Source organism: Schistocerca cancellata, chromosome 9 (assembly GCF_023864275.1).
Source record: "Schistocerca cancellata isolate TAMUIC-IGC-003103 chromosome 9, iqSchCanc2.1, whole genome shotgun sequence".
Taxonomy (NCBI): domain Eukaryota; kingdom Metazoa; phylum Arthropoda; class Insecta; order Orthoptera; family Acrididae; genus Schistocerca; species Schistocerca cancellata.
The window spans coordinates 5,810,908-5,834,785 of record NC_064634.1 but is presented as its reverse complement, the minus strand read 5'-3'; the positions used below and the strand labels follow the sequence as shown (position 1 = coordinate 5,834,785).

Here is a 23,878-nt window from a genome sequence, read left to right as displayed (position 1 = left end):
AAGAATTTAACAATGTCCACTTCTTCTATCTTCTTGTCATCGTATGTTAGACATATAATCTTGGAACACCCCTTACAAGTTCTGAACTGCATGTAGTGTGTTTTTTCAAAGTTTAGTGACAAAGAATTGGCTAGGAACCAGTCATTAATGTCCACAAATATTTTATTGGCTGATCTTCCTAAGACTACACTTGATTTGCTATGTATTGCTATGTTTGTATCATCGGCAAACAAAACAAACTTGGCATCTGGTAATGTTACTGATGAAAGGTCATTGATGTACACAAGAAAAAGTAAGGGCCCCAAAATGGAACCTGAAGGAAAACCGCCTAGCGACACTGAATGACATTGCAGCTTGTTTACTCATGGGTCAGCACACCACACTGTGCATGATTTGCTGCAGTTTCACAAAGTATCTGCAGGATGGGTGCCACAGCAGCTGACTCCTGAAATGAGAGAACGATGTGCTGGTGATTCTGAAGAACTTCTTCGGCGCTGTGAACGAGAAGGTGATGGCTTCCTTGCAATAATCGTTACTGGGGACGAAACCTGGGTTCACTTCCACCAACAGGAAACGAAGAGAGCGAGCAAGGAATGGCGCCATTCCCCATCACCAAAACCAAAGAAGTTTCGAACAGAACCATCATCAGGGAAAGTTATGCTGACCCTCTTTTTGGGACGAAAAAGTCGTCATTTTGGAGCATTACATGCTTAGAGGGACCACTGTCACCAGTGCATCATACACAGATCTCCTAAAAGATCATCTGCGGCCTGCAATCAAATCGAAGCGTCGGGGTTTGCTGTCAGCAGGAGTCCTTTTGCAACATGACAATGCAAGGCCCCACACTGCCCGTACAACAGTTGCAACAATCACAGACCTGCATTTTGAGTGTCTTCCGCAGCCACCATACTCGCCAGACCTTGTCCCAAGTGATTTCCATATGTTTGGACCACTCAAAGACGCAATGGGAGGAAAGAAGTTCCGTTCTGATGAAGAGGTACGCCACGCGATGCACGAGTGGTTGCGCGGACGACCAAAAGAATTTTCTTCTAAAGGAATTTATGCACTTTGTAAGCGCTGGAGGACTTGCATTGATGTGGGGGAGATTATGCTGAAAAGTGATACAGCTTTGTACCACTTCTGCACAATAAATAATATTTAAAAAAAATATTTAAGGTTTTCATTTGACTCACCTTCATAACTTCCGCACTGCTGGCTGTGTAGTGAGACGAATCCGACATCTTCAGCGATGACTGCAGAGCAGGCTGATCAGCACTCGCTCTGATGTAAGCAGTCGCTCTGCAGCATTGGCGTGGGGAACTCCTGAGAGGGGTGTCTACGACATCATCTCTGACTTGTCACTGCGTGTTTCACTGACTGTGGCGATTCCGTCGCGACAAACCAACTTTGCCACACGATCTACCCCATCGGACGACACCACATACCTCCCCGCCTGATCTCCACTCCACCGTCGTGTAGTGGAGGGGGAAGGCCTCAATGCAGGCATACACTATGTGATCAAAAGTATCCGGACACTCCCAAAAATATACGTTTTTCATATTAGGTGCATTGTACTGCCACCTACTGCCACGTACTCCACATCAGCGACCTCAGCAGTCATTATGCATCGCGAAAGAGCAGAATGGGGCGCTCCGCGGAACTCACAGACTTCGAACATGGTCAGGTGATTGGGTGTCACTTGTGTCATACGACTGTACGCGAGATTTCCGCACTCCTAAACATCCCTAGGTCCACTGCTTCCGATGTGATAGTGAAGTGGAAATGTGAAGGGACACGTACAGCACAAAAGAGTACAGGCCGACCTCGTCTGTTGACTGACAGAGACCACCGACAGTTGAAGAGCATCGTAATGTGTAATAGGCAGACATCTATCTACACCATCACAAAGAAATTCCAAACTGTATCGGGATCCACTGCAGGTACTATGACAGTTAGGCCGGAGCTAAGAAAACTTGGATTTCATGGTTGAGCGGCTGCTCATAAGCCACACATCATGCTGGTAAATGCCACACGACGCCTCGCTTGGTGTAAGGAGCGTAAACATTGGATGATTGAACAGTGGAAAACCGTTGTGTGGCGTGACGAATCACGGTACACAATGTGGCGATCCAATGACAGGGTGTCCATATGGCGTATGCCCGGTGAAAGTCATCTGCCAGCGTGTGTAGTGCTAACATTAAAATTCGGAGGTGTTGATGTTATGATGTGGTCATATTTTTCATGGAGAGGGCTTGCAGACCTCATTGTTTTGCGTGGCACTATCACAGGACAGGCCTACATTGATGTTTTAAGCACCTTCTTGCTTCCGACTGTTGAAGAGCAATTCGGGGATGGCGACTGCATCTTTCAACACGATCGAGCACCTCTTCTTAATGCACAGCCTGTGGCTGAGTGGTTACACGACAATAACATCTCTGTAATGGTCTGGCCTGCACAGAGTCCTGACCTGCATCCTATAGAACACCTCTGGAATGTTTTGGAACGCCGAATTCGTGCCAGGCCTCACCGACCGACATCGATACCTCTCCTCGGTGCAACACTCCGTGAAGAATGGGCTGCCATTCCCCAAGAAACCTTCCAGTACCGGATTGGACGAATGCCTGCTACAGTGGAAGCTGACATTAAGGCTGAGGGTGGGCCAACACCATATTGAATTCCAGTATTATCGATTGAGGGCGTCACGAACTTGTCAGTCATTTTCAGCCAGGTGTCCGGATACCTTTGATCACATAGTGTACTTGAGGAGATAGGGAGTGGAACAACAGCTGATGGCAGCTCCTTGTCCACACACCGGTGTCTACCTTGTGAGTGCCGAGGAATTCTGGCCGGAAAACCAGCCACATGGGTGCATGCCTGCGTCCAGTGAGGCAGATGCTGTGGTCGGGTCGCCAGCAAGTGGAAGTCACGGGGTGGTCCAGGGACAGTGCCTACGTGGACACCGTCTCAGACCTGAGGACGGGCGCCAGCCTCACGGACGTCAGCGAGTGCGGCGGTGGCAGGACGTCGATCTCGATTCGCACCACTCGGCACGGCAGCAGCTGCGAGAGGCAGGCAGGTGCGGTCGGCTGCTGTCACAGATCCCAGCGGCGTGCCGGGTATACTGAGCCAGACTCACTGACGCGAGAGCACTGCAGCTGATCCCAGTGACAGCGATGCAGCCCAACGGAACGTTGAACGATGCGAAATGAACGTCTCGAGACCTCTGTGATGGCACCGTGCTACCAACGCTGTATCTTGTCCAAAACTCTAAAGAAGACTTCATCCTGCAGCTGAAATTTCGTCTAACCTGGCGGAACGAATTGCTTCCGCTGTGGCCACGGAAGACGCGACGGGGAATAGTGACGACGATCTTGCAGTAATTCTGCTGGCGACTTTCCGTCATGTGGCAAGGAGCAGTAGGCTGAAAGAAAAATCTTTAAGGATTGCTCCAGTTTGTGTGGGGAATGATGTTTCTCCACGTGACTTTTTAACATTTCACTGACTTGTTCACCTTCACTGTTAGACTGATAAGGGGAAGGCCTCAGACACGGCCAACCAAATCGGCTCAGATTTGGCAGGTCGCTTGTGTACAATCTAAAACGAAGGAATCTAAGATATTTTGGGTCAACACCCTCGCGTTTTTGAGAAAATCACCCCTAAAGGTTTTGACGAGCAATCGACTCAAAATTGGAGGGGTCGATAGATAATTGTAAATAGAGCATTTGTCATCATCAGGTATTTGGTCAGAAAACGCTTACTTTTCCAGAAATCGAGGTAATAAACTTTTACAAAAAAATGGTTCAAATGGCTCTGAGCACTATGGGACTTAACAGCTATGGTCATCAGTCCCCTAGAACTTAGAACTACTTAAACCTAACTAACCTAAGGACATCACACAACACCCAGTCATCACGAGGCAGAGAAAATCCCTAACCCTGCCGGGAATCGAACCCGGGAACCCGGGCGCGGGAAGCGAGAATGCTACCACACGACCATGAACTGCGGACAAACTTTTACAACCGCTGCTTCTGTACCCACATGGTAAACGCTTTTCGCCAACAGCGCAACGGCCAAGGTAACTGGCTGGGAATCGGAAAACCCGGGTTCGAATTTCGAAGAAACCTAGTGGATGTTATTCTTTTCGTTTGCATTTTTCCATATCTCAGTTGATAGGGATAGGAGGGTTAATAAGGTAAGTAAATTAATAAGGAATGATAATAATAAGGTAGGCAAACTAATTTCCCAAACGCCGTGAGTCAGTAAAGTACTAAACTTTTAAGCCTTATCACATGAAAACAACTCCGAGTAGAGTACTGCGAATTCCTCACGGAGGATCACAGATAGTCAACCGTGCGACGCTTGTTTACAACGAGGCACGGGACAGAATGCACGCGAGGAGAGCTATGTTGTCCCAGTTGCCTCTTCCTCATATCATAGGGTTGAACCTGGAAGAGTGAAGGTGTCCAGCACAAGCCTTATAGAAGTCAATTGAAAAGAGTTGTTTTCCGCCATTAGTCTGCTGTGAACCTCGCGGATACATGTATCGTTAATGCGCTGAATGAAATACGTTTAGTCAATGAATAAAATGTTCTTCCGTAAGTAACATAAGACGACTACTGTATGTAGTTTGTAGTAATGAGCTCGTCTGTTTATGCCGTAGTAACTAGTTATTGTTAGTTGTGTCATATCTTTCAGGTGCATAATCTGAATAATGGAGGATGTACACCCTTCGACTAGCGCTGTAATACATAGTTAGAAGCCTGGCACAGACGATGGCAGGTGGGAAGTTACCGACGCTGTCTTTTGATTTGTAAAAGTGCAGCAAGACAGATGCATTATCAATGCACTTCCGGAAGCAGACAGTTCTGTTTCTCAGCATTCCAGATTGATAGGAACGGCTATTGTTGAGCGATTTTTGGAGCTGACGAACGAAATGACTTTTGTTGATACTGAAGTACTATACCATGAGCCGGCCTGTGTGGCCGTGCGGTTCTAGGCGCTTCAGTGTGGAACCGCGTTTCCGCTACGGTCGCAGGTTCGAATCCTGCCTCGGGCATGGATGTGTGTGATGTCCTTAGGTTAGTTAGGTTTAAGTAGTTCTAAGTTCTAGGGGACTGATGACCTAAAATGTTAAGTCCCATTGTGCTCAGAGCCATTTGAACCATTTTTTCGCCGACAGCACCGACAGCGCAGTGGCCGAGGTAATTGACTGGGGAAAAAAAAAATTCTGACGTTACTGTTAAATTATCTGTTGGATCAACGATGTACAGCATGAACAGGAAGGGTCCCAATTTACTTCGCTCCTGAAGAGACTTCTACATATGTCAGTGACTATCCATACAGTATACGTGCTGCATTCTCCCTAGCAATTAATCCTCAACCCTGTCACAAATATTCTTCGTTCTCCATATAACCGCACTTCTATTAACAGGCATTGGTTGGACATCCAATCTGACGCTTTCGGAAATTAAGGAATACTGAATCCACCTGATTGCCTTAATCTAGGACTTTGTGGATTTTTTGTGAGAAAAGCGCAAAATCGGTTGTGCGAGACCATTGTTTTCGGAATCCCTGGTCGCTGGCACAGAGGCGGTCATTCTGTTCGAGGTGTGTACCTCGTTATGTATGAGCTCAGATAACTCTGATGTTGTTAAATACGATACAAAAATGGCGATGGAAATAGGAAGAGGCTCAGACGTGAAACAAAAACTTCAATACTGTAATAGTGAAGAGACATGTGGCACGAATTGTACAGTGAATATCAAGTCCCAGCCTGATTATGGCGGCCATGGATAGCAGTATGCAGGGGTAGGGATGGAGTTGTAAACAGTGCAGATCTTAGCTGGCCGCATGACGTGGCATCTACAACTACGTCTACGTGATTACTCCGTAAATTCACAGTTAATTTCCTAGCAGAGGCTTCATCAAAACATCTTCAAGCTATTTCTCTACTGTTCCGCACTGAAACACCATACGAAATTACCGAAAACTTAAATCCTTCGGTGTTAGCTGAGATTTCTCTTATTTTATTCGGTACCTTCATATTATATTTTTTCTCTTTAGTAATAATTTCATTCCACTCCCCGTGCCCCATATGGATGGAGGGCGGAATGACAGTGTCCTTAGTTCTGTTTGTCTAAATAAATGATATATTTGTAATCTTAAGTAAATAAAATAGTGAGAATTAAAGTCGTTAAAAATGAATGAAGTTTCCCTCAATGTTATTATTGTATAAAGCATTCGCAGATGTTCATTCAGATAATCAGGTGTAGTTAATTGAAACTGTGCTGAGATATATTGCATTTGTAGCCTTTTCCTCACAGATTCCCTCATGTATGTGTTCAGCACGTGTACTGAACACATTTCCTCTTCCCTCTCTCTGTGTCCATTTCTTCCTGCCTCTGCCTGTCCACCTCATCCTCGTCTATCTCCTTGTCCCTCTCTCTTTGTCCATTATCTCTGCCCCTTCTCTATGGGTATATGCGCCTTCACACTCGATCTGACCATATCCTCCCCCCCCTGTCTCTTTTTCTGTCTTCGCCTCCCCCTTTTCCTTTCCCATCAGCCCACTACCTCTCCACACCACCCACCTGCTTCACGCACCTGTCTCCCCTCCCTCCCCTCTCTCCGTCCATTTCCTTCTCCTCCTCCCTCACTCTGTCCATCCCCTCCTCTAACTATCTCAGCCTTTCCCCAGCCATGCTCACGGTCAGTGTGTGTAGCCCCTGCAGTAGAGTTCAATAAAGCAGGCGGATACTACTGCCACAACACACATGTCATGCAGGGTAGCATACACATCAGGAGCTTGAAAATCATTACTTTCCCCTGACGTAAAGACCACCATGCGAAGTAGATCGATAAGACAGGCCAGTGCTATTCCAAGATTACACAGCTGTCATGCAGGGCAGCCTACATCCGCGAGGGGCTGTAAAAATAGTGGTTTTTGTCGTCTCTGATCGTGTTGGAGTTAGGAGGTTATAAGTCCCACAGTGCTGATACTCATGTGGTCTGCTGTTTCTGTGCCAAATTTGCTTGAAATCGATCCAGGAGGAGATCTCAGACATTCCCCCCCCCCCACACACACACTGATTTATATAACTCAATGTGGAACTTCAGGTTGTAGCATAGGTAGCCCCTCCTAGGATTTGCATACTATAGAATTTCCTTGAGTTGCTGGCAGTCATTATTTGTGAATCCACTAAACTATCTATGACTCTGCTAAACTGCAATCACTGCCAACCATCATGAGAAACACTGCAACTTTAGCAGTCACTAAGTATTTTGAGTTGATAGCTGGAGACACAACAGTGTTGTTACAGGTAGTCTGCAAAAACCAGTTCATAGATGTTCGCTACTGATGAATCGTGTGTATGACTGGAGCTAACCTGCTCGGCGTCAGTTAAGGCATGAATATGGTGCACTGAAGCACCAAAACTGGTAGCCATATAGTAAATAACATCATAAGGACACCTGTAGATGTTCCATTTTATTACATTTTTGTGTAGCGATTCACAAATGGCAATATTAATTCCAGAATGACATTTTCACTCTGCAGCGGAGTGTGCGCTGATATGAAACTTCCTGGCAGATTAAAACTCTGTGCCCGACCGAGACTCGAACTCGGGACCTTTGCCTTTTGCGGGCAAGTGCTCTACCAACTGAGCTACCGAAGCACGACTCACGCCCGGTACTCACAGCTTTACTTCTGCCAGTACATCGTCTCCTACCTTCCAAACTTTACAGAAGCTCTCCTGCGAATATTAATTAATGAAATGAATAATCAGTGTGTCATCAAAGGAGTAGCATACCGCTATTAATAACACTGTTGTGTGTTATTTACTTTACCTTGTAAAGCTGACACTGTTGAAGTGAAGTATATTTGTAGGAATTGCACTATTTTTCAATGTAATTCTCATGATAAAATTGTAAATCGAAAATCATTCGTTTCATTCAACAATAATTTTTCAGTTACTTAGGTTGATTCATTTTGGTATGTGTACACTGTGACAAAAGTTATGGGACAGCGACATGTACATATACAGATGGCAGTAGCATCGCACACACAAGCCATAAAAGGGCAGTGCCATGAAACGTCTATGGACTCAAATGGAATACAGTTTTTTACGTACATTGCCACTGTCCCACCCCACAAGGAACTCCTTGAAAAACAGCCAGCTGATGTCTATCCTGGTAAGGAAGCCTCTGAATTGTCAAATTATTTAAGTGGTGCTCCGACATGCCAATAATTCAGAGTCAACATCTATACACAGTCCTCTAACTTTATCTGTAATATGAGTACCTCTAATATTTTGATGATGTTTGCTAATTTCTCCACTAATTGGATACCTGATCTCCTCTGAAGGTGATTCCTGTGTCAGAGGGACTTTCTTTAAACAGATATTCCTATCACCTGACTTCAAACTAAAAAAGGTGCATGGGTGATCCGACCACTTCTTACTAAGCTATCACCTATAAGCTTTGCCAGACTCCCCCTCCCATATCTATTGAAGTGCAGACCATGCCTAGTGAATCCAATCTATTGATCCACCATCATCCATCAGGAGGAAGGTGGGACCCACTGCACCCCTGAAAAGGCAAAAGGCATCCCGATACATCTAACCTGTTACAGCTCCTCTGTCAAAGACATGCAGGGGTGTACGTGCACCAATCATAATCCCATCCCATACCATCAAACCACAACCTCCATACAGGTCCCTTTCAAGGACATTAAGGGGTTGGTATCTGGTTTCTGGTTCACGCCAGATGAAAACCTGGCGAGAATCATTGTTTAGACTATAGCTGGACTCGTTCGTGAACATAATCTGCGACCACTATTCCAATGACCATGTACTGTGTTCTTGACACAAGGCTTTACGGGCTTTCCTGTGACCAGGGGTCAGCGGAATGTACCTTTCAGGTCTCTGTGCGAATAAACCATGTCTGTTCAGTCGTCTGTAGACTGTGTGTCTGGAGAAAACTGTTCTCGTGGCTGCAGTAAGGTCACGAGCAAGGCTACTTGCAGTACTCCGTGGCCATCTGCGGGCACTGATGGTGAGATATCGGTCTTCTTGTGGTGTTGTACACTGTAGACGTCCTGTACTGTAGCGCCTGGACACGTTTCCTGTCTGCTGGAATCGTTGCCATAATCTTGAGATCACACTTTGTGGCACACAGAGGGCCATTGCTGCAACCTGCTGTGTTTGACCAGCCTTCAGTCGCCCTAGTATTCTACCCCTCATAACGTCATAAATATGTGTTCTTTGAGGCACTTTCAACACACAGTCACCATTAGCACGTCTGAAAACGTATGCACACATACTCGCTGCACCGTACTCCGACATGCACCAACACACCTCTGCGTATGTGGACTGCCGTCAGCACCACCGTGCGACGACCGCACGTCAAATGCGCCACATGGTCATTCCCTGAGGTGATTTAAACCCGCGAACCGCCCACCAGAGCGTTGTTTCACCATGTATCAGCATTATACTTAATTTATGAGCATGAGTGTACTAAATTTAATATCTGAATACAGTGCACAAATAACCTTTAGAGTACTTAGCCTTAGGACCGCTACAGCAGCAACCGCACGCCGTGAAATGTAGACACACTGCTGAGGGCTGAATTTGGATGAACGATGTAAGTACACTTACGAATAACAAATCACTTGAATCAGTAACACAGAAAGAAAGACTCAGATGAATGAAAATCCACTAATAAGGAACTTTTGTAACAAATATTGACACAAATGAGTTTTAAAATAAGTAACTGAAGTAATAAAAGTTCTTGAACATGATTTCAGAACACATTTTTGCATATGTGACCTACTCCAACCTACTCTTCTATCACTGTGAATATACTGCAAGTAGGAGGGCTGAGGTTGTCGCTCACTGACAATACCTCGCACTAGGGCATTATGGAGCTGCATTGGACAGAGAGAGCGACAAATGACCAGTGTACACCAAGTTTAGAAACTGTAATTTCAGGTCATAACTGTGTAGTATTAGACTTATGGCTCAAATTTTCGCGTGGGGTCGATTCCTGGGGCTGATATCTCGCAGGTGTGCTTTTTTTTCTCCTTAACGTATGGAATCAAGTTAACTCATCCCACAGCTAAGTAGCAGAGCCCCTTCCGCCATGTGACGGCAGCTGTCGTGTGACACCTGCAGGTGCAGACAGCAGCGGCACGGGACGAGGAGCTGCTGCGGCGCGCCGTGCTGGAGTCGCTGCGGCTGTTCCCGGTGCAGCCGCTGCTGGCCCGCCAGCTGTCCGAGGACGTGAAGCTGCCACCGGCAGGTGGCCGCGGCCAGCTGCTGCTGCCCCAGGGCTGCACCGCCGTCGTCTGCTCGCCGCTCACACACCGCGATCCCCAGCACTGGCCCGACCCGGACACCTTCCAGCCCGACAGGTACCCAACCGCTGCTGCCATCTATTAGTTTTCTAACGTGTTCACTTCTCAGTTTTATGTATCGACTCCTCCGAGGTAGGTGAAAAGTACAACACATACACATGCGCGCACACTCAACATCTTTACCCACAATAGCTCATAGCTGTGGCAGCCAATTGAGCTCTAAGCCCATATGGATCCTGTGCTAAAGTGAGCCCACCTGTTTCTGGCAGTCGCCGCACTTCAGTGATGCTGCAGCTTGCAAAAACTCGCCCGCCTTTACTTCACAGCATATGTTCTTACGTGGTACTCCTGCTGGTGACAAGTGCACCAACTCTGAATGATACGTCCCACCTGGGAAGCAGCGATACCAAAACATACTGTTTTTTTTTTACAATCGGTTGATGGTCAATTGTTTTTTCATCCAGTCGATTTTTTCAGTTGACTGAAGCAGCAAAATGAAATGTCTTTTCAGCCACACCAGCTGTATAAATTTTTTTTGTCACTGTACAGGTCTGAGTGATTTCATTCACACCCTTTTTCAGCCTTTTTAGCTATACATGGACCATGCCTACAGTTGCCACCTTTTTTTTTTTACACAAATAACCGTATGAAGATATGAGTGTGTTTATTCATAAATGTGTGTATGCTGTGGAATGACACCAGAACGCGTTACTGCTTTATCCCTGTGTTTGAAAACAGTATGAAAAAAGCATCAGGACTGCTTAAGGCACTGTACTACACTTGATGAATTGTTTTGCACACCTCCCTGCGACACGGAGCTCCTCACTGCTGTCACCGAGGTGGATCTCGACAGCTGATGTGGCGCAGCGGGCTCTGCCTCGTGCGTCGCTGTGGTCTCGATTGCACACACACGTTGTTTAACACAATAGTCTCATGCGCACCTTCCATAACACTACCTGCTCTCATTGTCATTTGGTTATTCACATTTACACTTCTATGGTGACACTGTATGGGATGAGAGGGATTTTATGATTGTTGTAGACTGACTTATTTTTCTTCTTTATGCCACAAAATGGTGCTAGCAACATTGTCTATCATTATCCACCATTCGTATTATCTTAAAAGCTCATATAGTAATCAGTTAGGGCTATTGCTACCCTACAAGTGTCACAGTTAAATGTAAAGTGATTGGCAGTTTCCACATGACCAAAGGTGTCATTGCCTTTCTTGTTGAATATGAACAGATAAACTGAATATGGGCCATACCCATTAGGCAATGCACCATGTTCTAACTGGGGTTTACATGGCCAAGGGCTAGACATTCTGGAGTGCATGGGAGAATTGGTGGACTCTTTGCCTTTTTCACTGTTGTCTCATATTTTTTGCAACATACTCACTTTCCAGTTCAAGAGTTGAGCCTTAGTTGTTACCATTTGGTCTAAGACTGGAGTTTTGTCAAAGTCTTTTATGTAACCAGTGGGAGGCTGCATGACATGTTACTGTAATGCATAAACTATAGATTCCTGGGAGCACTTGTGAAGTATCGGTTGCTGTAGTGCTGAAAGCCCCAGTGAGTCTGAGGAGCACACCCCTCTGAGCATTTTGCAGCATTTTCCTGTTCTGCACACACAGAAGTCTGTACGCCCAGAACCACTTGCTGCGAAAGCTGTGTTGGATGTGAAAATGGCATTGTGATAGATTCAGCAATAACTTCTAGTTCACTGTCGAGATGCAGTTTTGTCCATGATATTGATTGCTTTGTGTGTGAATTGTCTGAATTTGCTATATGAAGTTCGTCTGAGGTATTATATAACAGAAGACTGTGGTGGCAAATAGGTTTACACCAGATCTTCACGTCTCTGATCATGTAGATTAACAAAGGCTCACCATGATTCCTGTAGAATTTATTGTTGATTCTGTAGGTATGGCTCAAATACTCCAACAGATATCATGACCAGAGAATCTTGTAATCTGGGATCCATAATTTCAGACCCGACTTCTCTATGTATCGTCCTTAGGCACACCGTATTGTTTACGATTCGTCACACTTTTAAGCAGTTAACAAATTCACATCTCGTGACACGGAAATCACGTCCACATCTGCACTCAACACTACCCTGTCTGTAACTCCCTACGTTATGTCCACCATGTGGCACAATGAGGTCTACTGAACTACTCGGAAAAGCAAAATCCATTGTGGACTGCTATCTTACATAGTGAACTGTCTGAAAACTGACTTTCATGAATATGTTCCCCAGGAATATTTCAGTCATTTCCAATAATGTTTACATTCTTTGTTACGCTGTTAGAATAACTGTATAATATATATTAATAGACATTCAATTAGGTAATTCCAAAGAGTGACAATATTGGCAGTAGTTAAGTGTCTGGATTTTGAAGCAAAGTATTTATCGAAAAGTCTTACGAATATTAGGGTGTTTATTTGTAAAATAAAGCTGTTACGTTACAGTATGACTGTCTGGTGGGAGGGAAGTTTTCTAATTTAGCTGTAGGATATCTTCCCAATGAAAATTGTCCTTTAAGGCATATGTGGGTGGTTCTCTGTGGGGCTCAGTTAATTTGGTATCTATGCATCAGTGCTGAATCCGCAAGAGGACCTCATACGCCATTTTCTCGAGCTCAGCTCTACAGCACATTATTCTTGTCAAAAATATTATAGGAATGCATGGCGTCCATTCTTTTGGACTTGTCTGAAAGAACAGACAACACATAAAATCCACAGCTGTGATTCAAATTATGTAAATTAAAAGTGGATGGTGGAAGCGGGCAAGGAAAGGAAAAGGAAGGAACTGATAATATTAGCTGCATCAGGACGTTATTCAGAATTAGCGGCGATGAGTGAAAACGTGTCGCAGACTTAGACATGAACGTGGGATCTCGTGCTTACTAGGCATCTGGGATAACCACCCAGACACAGTGTCAATCGCAAATGCACAGACTGTCGGCACGCTCCTCGGCTGACACACATACCCAGCTAGCAGCGCCTATCTGCAGTTCCCGTCCTTGTTCTCCATGCTGACCACATTGAGATTATGCAGGAAGTCGAATGTAAGTGAGCATCTGCACCGATAGTTGTGGGTTCATAGCCCATCATGGCATGTCAATTACAGACATGTCCAAAAGAACGGACACCACACAGAATCCTAGGAGCGAGGACTATGCCAAAATACACTACTGGCCGTTAAAATTGCTACACCGAGAAGAAATGCAGATGATAAACGGGTATTCATTGGACAAAGATATTATACAACTGACATGTGATTACATTTTCACGCAATTTGGGTTCATAGATCCTGAGAAATCAATACCCAGAACAACCACCTCTGGCTATAATAAAGGCCACAATACGCCTGGGCATTGAGTCAAACAGAGCTTCAACATGATACAAGAGAACAAGAAGAGTAGTGACTGGTGTATTGTGACGACGAGCCAGTTGCTGGGCCTCTATTGACCAGACGTTTTCGATTAGTGAGAGATCTGGAGAATGTGCTGGCCAGGGCATCAATCGAACATTTTCGGTATCCAGAAAGCCCCGTACAGGACCTGCAACATGCGGTCGTGCATTATCCTGCTGAAATGTACAGTTTCGCAGGGGTCGAATGAAGGGTGGAGCCACGGGTCGTTACACATCTGAAATGTAACGTCCACTGTTCAAAGTGCCGTCAGTGCGAACAAGAGGTGACAGGGACGTGTAACCAATGGCACCCCATACCATCACGCTGGGTGAAACGCCAGTATGGCGATGACGAATACACACTTCCAATATGCATTCACCGCGATGTCGCCAAACACGGATGCGACCATCATGATGCTGTAAACAGAACCTGAATTAATCTGAAAAAACGTTTTGCCATTCGTGCATCCAGATTCGTTGTTGAGTACACAATGCAGGGGCTCCTGTGTGTGATGCAGCGTCAAGGGTAACCGCAGCCACGGTCTCCGAGCTGATAGTCCATGCTGCTGCAAACGTCGTCGAACTGTTCGTGCAGATGGTTGTTGTCTAGCAAACGTCCCCATCTGTTGACTCAGGGATCGAGATGTGGCTGCACGATACGTTACTGCCATGCGGATAAGATGCCTGTCATCTCGACTACCAGTAGTACGAGGCTGTTGGGATCCAGCACGGCGTTCCGTATTACCCTCCTGAACCTACTGATTCCATATTCTGCTAACAGTCATTGGAACTCGACCAGCGCGAGCAGCAATTTCGCGATACGATAAACCGCAATCGAGATAGGCTACAATCCGACCTTTATCAAAGTCGGAAACGTGATGGTACGCATTTGTCATCCTTACACGAGGCATCCGAACAACGTTTCACCAGGCAACGCTGGTCAACTGCTGTTTGTGTATGAGAAACCGGTTGGAAACTTTTCTCACGTCAACACGTTGTAGGTGTCGCCACCGGCGCCAACCTTGTGTGAATGCTCTGAAAAACTAATTATTTGCATATCACAGCATCTTCTTCCTGTCGGTTAAATTTTGCATCTGTAGCACGTCATCTTCGTGGTGTAGCAATTTTAATGACCAGTAGTCTAGTATGTGCATTTGCCGTAAACATTGTCTCGGTGGCGTAGTGGTATATGCAACAGTCTAATAAGCAGCAGTTCCCAGGTTCGAGTCCCTATCCGGCACAAATTTTCACTTGTCGCTGCTGAATTGGCGTAAACTCCTGATGCAGCTAATACCACCGCTCCCCTCCCCCTCCGTCTTCAATGTACATAATGTGAGAAGTCTTTCCCGAAAATCGTTGTTGTTGGTGTCCCGTTTCGTGCCACTTGTTGGCCCCCAGCGTGAGTTGTGGGACGTGTGCCTCAGGTTCCTGGAGGAGCACGAGGCACGCAGGCACCCGTTCGCCTTCCTGGCGTTCGGCGGCGGCGCGCGGCGCTGTCCCGGCAGCGAGCTGTCGCTGCAGCTGCTGTGCGCCGCGCTGTCTCGCCTGCTGTCCGCCTTCCGCGTCGCCGCCGCTGCGGGCGACAGCCGCGACCACCTGCAGGACCTGTGCCTGCACGCCGTGCTGGCCCCGCGGCGGGGCTTCCAGCTGCGGCTGCTGCCCAGGGCCTGACCTCAGCCAGCAGGTGGCTGACGTCGCTGCCACCAGGCCGCCATTGAAGCACCACCAGACAGTTTCCAGCTTCGCTCATTCTCGAGTGTGCGGTGGAAGTGGTTACGTCAGCCTCATAAGCTGTAAAAGACAAAAGTCACATGCCGTACACAGTTATTCGTAGTGCGAACATCAACGTACGTGACCTCGAAATAGAAAGCTCCAAATTTCCTCGTGCTCACTTACGAGGGGTATTCAATAAGCAATGGAACACAATTTTTTCTGATGGCAGGCTGGTTTTATCCAGGATTATTCCCCTCTCTTTTGCCTTCGAGAACCCTTTTTTTTTAGCGTTATCTCCGTTCGATGCAACGGCCTTATTCCACCTTACTGGGAGAGCTGGTGTGCTGATGTGATGTTACTCTACTGGTCGACGTCAGAGCCAATGTCTTGCTGCATCAATAAGTTCCCCATTATCCAAGGAGTGCTTCCTTCAGGATGGTCAAACAGATGGAAGTTGGTAGATACAAGATCTGGGCTACATGTTGGTCAAGAAGAACAGTGCACTGAACGTCTGTGCATTCATATCAAATGGCCAGACTTGTATGAGGCCTTCCATTGTCACGAAGAAGAAGTTCTTTTGGATTTTAGTGGTGACGAACGTGCTCAAGTCGTTTCTTCAATTTCCTGGGGGAAGCACAAACCTTTAAGTACACCAAATGGTCGACGAACGTGTCAGCACTACGGACAATGCGTCCAGTTGAGCCTTAGGTGTTTGATCGTGATCTGTGCATCACCTCCAATTAGAGTGTCTGCAAATTCCATCATTGCAGGAGTCACACCTGTGTTGAGCTGAGCATACGGGAGATCAGACACGTTTGCATGGCACTGGTACGATGATGGGGGACCCCTCGTCCAACAGCTCACCGTGCTTTTGTTCACTGCCAGGTCTCCGTAGGCATTCTGCGAGCGCTACGGGTATCTCCGATAGCCTTGTTTTCCTTCGAAAGGAACTCGGTGACAGCTCTGTGCTTGGAACGCACCTCCATTAGAGACGCCATTTTGAAGGCTACGTACAGCACCGCCACCTATCGGAACTTCATGAATATTCCACGATGTCCCACAATAAATTCCACATTTTTCCAATCGAAACTGGAGGAGGAAACAAATGTACTGCATAACGTATTGAACGCCCTCCGTGTAAATGTGTTGCAGAACTGCAAACAGCTCTGTGTATGTGTAATTTCTGGATTCCTGATCTGAGGTCTTGTACATTGACAGCCATGCTATGCATAACTGTGTGTAGCACACCACTATTGTTTTATACAACTTATGAGAAAGATGTGTCCACATCTATTATATTAGTGATTGATGAACCACCATTTCAAATCAATGGTGTGCTGGAAACAATATGCTTCTTCAAAAGACATACGGCTTGGTGACGGTGCCATGTGGGGAAAACTATGCCAGAAGAATCCACAGAAGAAGTGTAAACTGACATGATTACAGTTGCAACAGCTGTCCGCAAAGAAATATTCTCTGTATTGCAACAACACAAGTTCATTGTTACTGTAAATAAAAATACGTTATCCAGCCTCTGGTGATTGTTTAATTCGTTAAAAGTCCAGCTATGCCTTGCTCCCAAGCAATAGGTTACTTTTGCCTGCTGCCACGTTTATTTCATGTCTTCTCTGTAGTACAGACGGTGAGGTGTTGGCAGTCCCCCTCCGTGGTGACTGTCTCTCGGGGGATTTGGAAAGGTCCTTTCGCGCAGCCCTTGTGGCACCGTGTCAAGGCCCATCGCGACTCCAGCCAGAACCCGGGCACTCTTTCCAGTGACACGGGGTGCAAGCGCCAAACTACGCAACGTGCTACTCCGCAAAATTAATTGGCAACGTGTGCTGGCGGACCTGCATTAATCTTCTGCTCTGCTACACTGCACATTCCAGCTTTGGCCCTCGAGACTAGGACTTTAATATTTCTTTAAAAATACTTGCATTGCGCCTTAGCGGCTGGAATTTTGAGGGTGCACGTCTTTAAGTGTACTCTTCCTGCTTGAGAAATTTCGGGGCAAGTTTCGCCACATCGGATTGGACCATTCCCTCGTGAGTCTGATACCACATGCTGCGACGGAGTGCGGCCCACTTCAACTATTCCAGCGTTGTCGCACGCTATTGCTGTCACTCTGTTTGTCTGGCTTGAGGCTTATAGCAATCTGTGGGCTGTTCATTCTCTCCCTCTCTGCCCTCACTGCTGTAGGTATCGTGCTGTGATGTTTTACACCCTTGTGGCGGGTCGTGGTTACAGATTTTACGCTTATGGGGTGGCCGCGCGACACTGTATTTGCGATTCTTGTTCAGACCAGTAGCTCCGGCGCTAGGCGCACGGTAAGGCTGGAGGGATGTGCTGTTAGCGGCAGTGCCTGTGAAAGTGTTACACGCCTTATGTATCCTGGCACAATATGCCAGGGAACGTATCTGCAGTTTTCCACACTCAGTGTGAGCAAGGAACTGATTATTTTGAAAATCTGTGATGAAGCGCAGTTGTTTCCTGCGCCCTGCTTCCGAGTGGTGCGCCATGACCCCCTAGGACAGTACACGGATCGATCATCAATGCCATCCACAGAAATCTAGTGCTGGTGTACTGGCCGGCCCAAAAGTAAAACTGTCTTAAGATGCGCTAAGCTGTATAAGTTCTGCTCCATGTGAAATAGCTAGTTTGGGCTGCAGACACTTTTGCATGTAGAGAGCATTGCGCGTAGCGGCACACCGCCAAGTTTTACATTGGGCACTGGTTGTGTCCTGTGGTGATGGATGAGTGACTGCTACATGTGGTGTAAATTGTGTAGTGGGGTAATTCTCTTTGACGAAGATAAACTAATGAATTCATTTCCCTGTTTAAATGTGGGAGTCTGTTAAAAGGAAAACTCAAGGATAGATATTAATCTCTTAATCAGAGTGTGTATTATTACATGAGTAATGTTTAACCTTTCGAGTGACGGTGGTTCAAATGACTCTGAGCACTTTGGGACTTAACTTCTTTGGTCATCAGTCCCCTAGAACTTAGAACTACTTAAACCTAACTATCCTAAGGACATCAGACACATCCATGCCCGAGGCAGGATTCGTACCTGCGACCATAGCGGTCACGCGGTTCCAGACTGTAGCCCCTAGAACCGCTCGGCCACTTCGGCCGGCCGCGTAACGGTCAGTTTTAGGATTTTTAGTACTGAATGAAAACCTGAAGTTTTTAAAGAGTTTTTTTAAGGGCTATACAGTTTCTTAATATTACATTTATCAAATTTTACATGAAAGTTCCCTTAGAATACCTTTGATATAAAGTTATTTAATCTTTTGATATTCATCTCTAATCTTGTGTTGTCTGTCATATTTAAGGGGGGTTACCACCGTTAGTGGGCCATGGATCTTACACTGATCTCAGTTACGTTGTTGTATTCTCCAACAGTTTATTGAACGTAACTTCTTCTACAATACAATAGCTGGCTCTACAATAGATGTAGACGTCCGTCAATATAGCTGGAGATGTGGTTCCTCTCGGTCGGCTAGTACTTCGATCGGCGGTGCAGTAGAGCAGCTTCTGTGGTATCTTCTTGGAGCCTCTACTATAGCGGTTGCCATTAGCAGCGGACGAAGACTGGTTTGCCTTCGACCGGCCGGGCCTATTTAGTGAGCTGGAGCCAATAGAAACCCGGCGTAGGAATCCGTGGCCGGATATGTCGCGGCGACCTCTGCAAGGAAGGTCGACTGGAATCTTCGGCGTGTTTACCTGATGTCTTCGCCTGTTTGGCTGTTGGTTTGTTTCCCTCATAGCATGGCTGTTATGTAGTGCTGCCTGCCATTTAGGGGAACCCGATGGCAGACAGTGCATACGTCAAGGCGTCTGCGGCCAGTACTGCGGGATCAGTGGCGTGTGACATCGTTTCACGGGCTGGTGGACCAGCAGCGACGACCGAATCTCCACTCTAGCCTCTGAGGTTACTGTACTTGCTTCAAATGTATTTTTCAGTAAATGCTATTCAGGTCAACCTCACGTGTTACTAAATACTACACTTCCTCTCCCAACCAGTTAAAAAGTCGGTTCAAGACTAAAATGCAAACTCCGCTTTAGGGGGCCCATCACTTGCTGCCCAAGCCCACAACTGGGATTGGCCAAGTCCACTGATGTTGCCGAGCTCCAAAAACGCTTAACGAGATTACTTTACATCCAGGCATTCCTCCCAGTCAGCTTCAGAAGCCGGATGGATTTGTTTCAACAAACTACTTCCGGTTGCCACTAGCAGGCCTAGGTGCCACTTCCTGCCGGCACTTTCAGAAGTTTCTCCGCAGTGACTGCCGGGTAACACCTGTTACTGTGGATAGTCGCCGCTGTTTGAGCCAGTGTTGTCGGCCCCAGCAACAACCGGTTTAGTAGGATTAGCGACAGACAGGCCCACTACCTCCAGGCTGGAGAGAGAGAGAGCTGCCCTGCCCCCCCCCCTCCCCCCCATGTGCTGGCAGCTGGCTGTGGCACAGGGCGAGCACACACGCAGGTAACCACCAAGTGAGGTGTCGCAGAGAGAGTGGGGGACACAACCTGCTTTCATAGAACTAAAACACGATTCTAGTAGTAAACTGGCAACCTGCTCCAGCTAAGTGTGGCTAGCGCTACGTTCCTATGGTCGGGCAACTCGTCTGCGTAGCGGTGATAACACACGTGCACAAACCCACCTCGTGAAGCAGTCTGTCTGTTACCGTAAACTGTGTCAGAATCTTTGTACAACTTCCTGAGATTAGCCTTCACGCACAGACAGAAAAACGCAGCGTGGGACTTCAGCTTATCATATGCACATCTACATCCACGTCTACGTGATTATCCTTCAGTTCTCAATCAAGTGCCCAGTACAGGGTTCATCGAACCGTCTTCAAGCTATTTCTCTACTGTTCCACTCCCCAACGGGGTGCGAGAAAAACGAACGTTTAAATCTTTCTCTGCGAGCTCTGATTTCTCTTCTTTTGTTATAATTATCATTCCTCCGTATGTATGTGGGCGCCAACAGAATACTTCCACACTCTGAGGAGAACGTTTGTGACTGAAATTTCACGAGAAGATCCTGCCGCAACGAAAAACGCCTCTATTTTAATGATTACCATCGCAAGTCATTTGTCATATCTGTGGCTCTCTCTCCTCCAAATCTGCGACAGTACAAACCGACTTGCCCTTCTTTGGACTTTTTCAATGTTCTCCATCGATCCTGTCTGATGTGGATCCTACAGCAGTACTCCAGAAGAGAATGTACAAGCATAGTGTAGGCAGCCCTTTTAGTAGATCTGTTACATTTTCTCACTTAAATCATAGTCAAATGGTTCAAACGCCTCTGAGCACTATGGGACTCAACATCTGACGTCATCAGTCCCCTAGAACTTAGAACTACTTAAACCTAACTAACCTAAGGACATCACACACACCCTTGCCTGAGGCAGGATTCGAACCTGCGACCATAGCGGTCGCGCGGTTCCAGACAGTAGCGCCTAGAGCCGCTTGGCCACTCCGGCCGGCAAATCGTAGTCTTTCGTTTGCTTTACCCACAACATTATCTACACTCATGGAAATGGAAAAAAGAACACATTGACACCGGTGTGTCAGACCCACCATACTTGCTCCGGGCACTGCGAGAGGGCTGTACAAGCACTGATCACACGCACGGCACAGCGGACACACCAGGAACCGCGGTGTTGGCCGTCGAATGGCGCTAGCTGCGCAGCATTTGTGCACCGCCGCCGTCAGTGTCAGCCAGTTTGCCGTGGCATACGGAGCTCCATCGCAGTCTTTAACACTGGTAGCATGCCGCGACAGCGTGGACGTGAACCGTATGTGCAGTTGACGGACTTTGAGCGAGGGCGTATAGTGGGCATGCGGGAGGCCGGGTGGACGTACCGTACCGCCGAATTGTTCAACACGTGGGGCGTGAGGTCTCCACAGTACATCGATGTTGTCGCCAGTGGTCGGCGGAAGGTGCACGTGCCCGTCGACCTGGGACCGGACCGCAGCGACGCACGGATGCACGCCAAGACCGTAGGATCCTACGCAGTGCCGTAGGGGACCGCACCGCCACTTCCCAGCAAATTAGGGACACTGTTGCTCCTGGGGTATCGGCGAGGACCATTCGCAACCGTCTCCATGAAGCTGGGCTACGGTCCCGCACACCGTTAGGCCGTCTTCCGCTCACGCCCCAACATCGTGCAGCCCGCCTCCAGTGGTGTCGCGACAGGCGTGAATGGAGGGACGAATGGAGACGTGTCGTCTTCAGCGATGAGAGTCGCTTCTGCCTTGGTGCCAATGATGGTCGTATCCGTGTTTGGCGCCGTGCAGGTGAGCGCCACAATCAGGACTGCATACGACCGAGGCACACAGGGCCAACACCCGGCATCATGGTGTGGGGAGCGATCTCCTACACTGGCCATACACCACTGGTGATCGTCGAGGGGACACTGAATAGTGCACGGTACATCCAAACCGTCATCGAACCCATCGTTCTACCATTCCTAGACCGGCAAGGGAACTTGCTGTTCCAACAGGACAATGCACGTCCGCATGTATCCCGTGCCACCCAGCGTGCTCTAGAAGGTGTAAGTCAACTACCCTGGCCAGCAAGATCTCCGGATCTGTCCCCAATTGAGCATGTTTGGGACTGGATGAAGCGTCGTCTCACGCGGTCTGCACGTCCAGCACGAACGCTGGTCCAACTGAGGCGCCAGGTGAAAATGGCATGGCAAGCCGTTCCACAGGACTACATCCAGCATCTCTACGATCGTCTCCATGGGAGAATAGCAGCCTGCATTGCTGCAAAAGGTGGATATACACTGTACTAGTGCCGACATTGTGCATGCTCTGTTGCCTGTGTCTATGTGCCTGTGGTTCTGTCAGTGTGATCATGTGATGTATCTGACCCCAGGAATGTGTCAATAAAGTTTCCCCTTCCTGGGACAATGAATTCACGGTGTTCTTATTTCAATTTCCAGGAGTGTATGTGATCATTCCAACTTAAGACACTCGAAACTTTCATCCCTAAGTATGTACGTGAATTTACAGTCTTTAGATTTGTGTGATTTATTCACTATAGAGGACACTGAGTTAGAGCGTATTGCTTTACTGCAGCTAGTCACATTAAGAATCACTTTAAGAAAGGCCTAATTCGAGTATATATAATGTTTAAGGCGCAGTGAAATGAAAAGTTCACTGATAATTGTTTCAAAAGTAATCGCCATTACTGTTAAAACATTTATCCCACTGTGAGACAAGATTGTAGTGCCTTCATGGAAAAATGTTTGCAGTTGCCTGTGGAACCATGGTTGTACCCAGGCATACATCTCTTCTTTCGAAGCAAAGCTACTGCCATGATTGTCTTTCTACAGCGCTCCAAAAATATGTAAATCGCGAGAGGAGAGGTCGGGATTTTATGGAGGATGTATGCCCCCCCCCCCTTCCCACCACCACCATGTTGTCAAAGTTGTTTTGGGTACACTGCAGAAGTTTCACTGGGAAGACCCTACATATCCTTCACACAGTCCCGATCTCTCGCCATTGGAACTCTGAAGAAAGATTTTCATGGCCATCGATTTGCTTTGGATGAAGAGATGCATGCCTCGGTACAATCGTGGTTCTGTAGGCACTCGCCAACATTTTTCCATGACAGCATACTGTGTCTTGTCTCTTAGTGGGATAAACGTATTAACAGTTATGGCGATTACTTTTGAAATAATAAATAATTTATTTACTTTTTTCTACCCCGTCCCACTTTCATTCTAGTTCCCCTTATAGTATGTTGCAAGGAAGAGTAATGATTGAGTGGCTTCCCTGATGAAAGCTGTTCACATGTTCACACACTGGAGGTGGAAATGGACCATGTACATTCATGTAACTCAAATAAGTACTGCGGAAAACTGAGACAAAATGAGAGGGAGCAATGGTATGTTGGTGGTTTTATGGACTTGCAGTTAGAAGTTTTCACTTAACCACAGGCCCCATCACCTGCCTCCAGTGGCAACTCAAGCAGGGATGACCTCGAAGGACCACCCTGGACTCCTCCCTAGTCTACCCAGCGGTGAGCATCCCGTACAGTTACAAATCACAGCCACACAGGGCCGAAGGCACTGTAGGCGTGTTTTGTTTGAGGTTTTCAGCACGGTGGTGTCAGGACTGCATTGTATCGCTGCACCCAGTGGCAAAAATTGCCACCCTTTTTGCCGAAATAGGCTTCCGAGGCAGCTTTCCTTTAATTTATTGCAGATTACTGAAATAAATATTCTACTAGTGTCACACTATATGCAACGATACTAGAAATGGGGCAGTGTTAAGTGGGGCGACTAGCTGCTATGGCAATTTACAACCCATGTACAGGGTGAATCACCTAAAACGAGCACCACAAATATTGCGGAAATGGAATGTGCGATTGATGTGTGGTT

The 23,878-nt window shown here is 47.0% G+C and overlaps 1 long non-coding RNA gene and 1 other non-coding gene across 2 annotated transcripts; one reads left to right on the top strand and one right to left on the bottom strand.

Annotated features, from left to right (window-relative positions):
• Nucleotides 1–7,599: 7,599 nt before the first annotated feature.
• On the bottom strand, nt 7,600–7,674 carry Trnal-caa (transfer RNA leucine (anticodon CAA)). Its single transcript has one exon. It is a non-coding gene; the product is annotated as a tRNA-Leu (tRNA).
• A 2,509-nt stretch (nt 7,675–10,183) lies between these two features.
• On the top strand, nt 10,184–16,973 carry LOC126101104 (uncharacterized). Its single transcript, XR_007522263.1, has 2 exons — nt 10,184–10,408; nt 15,191–16,973. It is a non-coding gene; the product is annotated as an uncharacterized LOC126101104 (long non-coding RNA).
• Nucleotides 16,974–23,878: the final 6,905 nt, after the last annotated feature.